This window comes from Propithecus coquereli, unplaced genomic scaffold, assembly GCF_000956105.1.
Source record: "Propithecus coquereli isolate 6110/MARCELLA unplaced genomic scaffold, Pcoq_1.0 Scaffold650, whole genome shotgun sequence".
Classification (NCBI taxonomy): Eukaryota; Metazoa; Chordata; class Mammalia; order Primates; family Indriidae; genus Propithecus; species Propithecus coquereli.
The window spans coordinates 230,841-234,589 of NW_012152508.1; positions in this window are offsets into that span (position 1 = coordinate 230,841).

Here is a 3,749-nt window from a genome sequence, read left to right on the forward strand (position 1 = left end):
CTTGATGCGTGACTCTCCCTCTATGTGACTGTGAATCTTTCCTCATCTGCACAATGGACGTAATAGTGGTGCCTGCCTCCCAGCACTCCTGTGCAGAGGAAAGGAAGCAATGCCGGCAAGAGGTCAGCATATTGCACGGCATTTAGAAAACAATCAACGCTATTGTCTTTACCATTGTCATCAGACAGACTCAAGTTCAAATCCCTTTGAGTCATTTATTGATTGAGTGGACGCAGCTAAATTGCTTGATCTCTGTGTCTCAATTTCTTCACTTTAAAAATGGAGATAATATCTACCTTGAAGGATTGAGAGGAATAAAGATCACTTATAGGCAGTACTTGACATGCAAAAGGTACAATTTAATAATTATTATTGTATCTTTTTCTCCCTGTAGTGATAGGCACATGGTAGGAATATAACAAATACTTTTGCTTGATTTTTTTTTTTTCTGTGCTGAAAAATAAGAGGCCTCTTTGCAATTGCTTTAGTGGACTACTAAAATTACTTCTTAGTGGACTCTGAAATTTGTGTGGTGTTCTATACTTTATTAAAATATACCAGGGAACAGGGCATGGTGGCTCATACCTGTAATCCCAGTACTTTGGGAGGCCGAGGCGGGAGGATTGATTGAACTCAGGAGGAGTTCAAGACCAGCCTGGGCAACTCTACAAAGAAAGAAATAATTAGACAGGTGTGGTGGTATGTGCCTGTAGTCCCAGCTACTCAGGAGGCTGAGGCAGGAGGATTGCCTGAGCTCAGGAGTTCAAGGTAACAATGAGCTATGATTGTGCACTGCACAGAGTGAGACACTGTTTCTAAAAATAATAAATAAATTTTCCATAAGTATTTCACAAAAGAAGATATCCCATAGCCAACTAATGCATTAAAAGATGTTCAACTTCATGGCCGTTAGCATAATATGAATTAAAATTGTAAAGCAATAGTACCACACATCCATAAGAAAAGCTAAAAAATAGAAAATAAACGCAGAATATATCAACTCTTTGCAAGCATATGAAAACAACCAGGTCTCTCATATATTGCCAGTAAAAATGTAAATTGGCCTATTCACTTTGGAAACAGGTGCCATATATTATATAAAGCTGAAAATATGCATTCCTTATGATCTAGCAATTCTCTTAGGATACAAGGATGTCCAAAAAAATGCATACATATGTTCACCAAAAGGCATTTACAATTATATTCTTTGCATCACTATTCATAGTAGCCAAAAATGGGGAAGAGGGCCGAAGTCCATAAACTGATGGGAAGCTCTAAAGGGTTATGTGTGTGCTGCAGTACACGAACTGAGTATTGTCTAGATTTCTTGGGAAGCTGATTCTAAGTGGAGATGAGCACTCAGGATGTTCATGGGGGTGTGTTCTTGGGGTCAATACCCTCATGTGGCAGGGAGAGGATGAAAGTAAGCTTGGACAGAGGGAAATGGCAAGATGCAGTCACAATGAAAGACTCAGCTGACCTATGGGGAGCTCTGAGGCTGGACTTTTAAGAGTTTTTCTAGGTGTCGGTGAGAGAAGCAGGCTTTCATCCCTTTGTGGGGACGAATTATTGAATGTGGCCTGACCCTGGAAGAGATGTAATCTGGGTCAGGCAGTTTTCTTTAGCTGAGGCAACCTAAGGTAGATACCAGTAACAGTCAGCTTCCCACAGCACTTCCAGCAGGTGGGGGAAGCTTCTCCACTCCTTCAGGGGCATCTTGGTGGCATGCCACAGCACCCACCACACACAGAATCCCATTTGAGGGCTGAAAGAAAATAAAGTGTGACAACAAAGGGAACATTCAACAATATTAAAATAAGGAGAACTATAACTCCTATTCGACTATCTTAAATTCTCAGGAAAATTCTTCCCTATAACTAAACATAATCTCTCATGGGTCAGTTTTAAATTTGTTTAAATCTAACATCAAAAAGTAAAATTGCTGCTCAACAAAAGAAAACTTTACTTCTACCCTTTCAAAACTAGCACTATAACCTATACCTACAACCCAACACAAAGATTTTAAATTGCCGAGTTAAGCATTTCAATTCACAAAGGCATCTGCATTTTCTCTTGTAAAAACCTTTGAAAGAATTCAGTAGAGTAGCAACCTTCTTTCGTTTGTCATATCTCTCATAATAAGAAACGAGCCAGATTAGAAAATAGAAAAAATCACTCCCTCAAACTATTTAGCAACATTTTGACTCAATATTTTCCCAAACTCTAAAGCTGTGGTCCCCAACTCCTGGGCCATGGACCAGTATCAGTCCGTGGCCTGTTAGGAATCGGCTACACAGCAGGAGGTGAACAACCAGCAAGGCACCCTCAAGCTTCGTCTGTATTTACAGCCGCTCCCTATCATTTGCATCACTGCATAAGCTCCTGTCAGATCACAGGAGGCATTAGATTCTCGTACTGCACTGTAAACTGGGCATGCGAGGGATCTAGGTTGTGGCTTCTTATGAGAATCTAATGCCCGATGATCAGAGGTGGAGCTGAAGTGATGATGCTGCTGAGCAGCTGCAAATACAGATAATCATTAGCAGAGAGGTTAGACTGCACAATAAACGTAATACACTTGAATCATCCTGAAACCATCCCTTCCCCACCCCCCATCCATGCAAAAATTGTCTGCCATGAGACTGGAAGGGAAATTGGGGACCGCTGCTCTAAAGTGAATAGTTGGATATTTTTGTTGCAATGTATCATTTGGCAATAATCAGAGGCATGGATGAGACTGATTAAATGACTATTATAGTTTGTTTCCTTAAGCTTGATTGAGATAGTAAAAATATCTCAAATATTTACTTTATACTATGTATGCATATTAATCACCCTGCCTATTATCATCATAAATCATTCTTTCCACTAATGACATACTCTTCACACTAATAAGTGAAAATTAAAAAAGCAAACAAAGTAATCTATAGCAGGAAGACACTTGATGATTTAGTAAATTAAATGAAGCTGAGCCTGATACATCTCACTAACGACTGTCTGTGTTATATGGTCCCCTACCCTTCTGCAATAAATGCCATCTATTAGGTGCAAAAATCTTAGGCCACGAGGAAATTCTATTACTCTTAGATAGCTTTATGATACCACAGAAAAGTAGGAGATTTGCTATCACCTCTAAAAGACCAGACTATAGTATCAGCAAATTAATCAAACTGAGTGAAACAGAACCTGAGTAAACTAAAGCATTGCTACCTTCCTAGAACATGGTCTGACACAATTCATATCAGGAAATACACTTTCTTCCTTTGAATTTATACAAATTTCCAGAAGTCAGGAATGGTTTTCCATGTTTATGTTTCCTATCCATGGTATGAATGCCATGGTGATCAATTGAAAGCTTACACCTTGTCAGTCACCAGTGTAAGTTTTTGTATTTGTTAACCCATTAAAACCACGTAAAACCCTTTGGAGATAGGTTTCTATTTTTATCTCTGTTTTAAAGATGAAGAAATGAAGTCACAGAGAAATCCAATACTGTAATCCTAGCACTTTGGGAGGCCAAGGTGAGAGGATCACTTGAGGCCAGGAGTTTGAAACCAGCCTGGCAACATAGCAAGCTTTCATTTCTTCAAAAAAAAAAAAAAAAAAAAATTAAAAATTAGCCCAGTGTGGCAGCAGTTGTCTGTAGTCCTCGCTACTTAGGATGCTGAGCCAGGAGGATCACTCTAGCCGAGGAGTTTGAGGTTGCAGTAAGCTCTAATTGCGCCACTACACTCTAGCCCAGACACAGA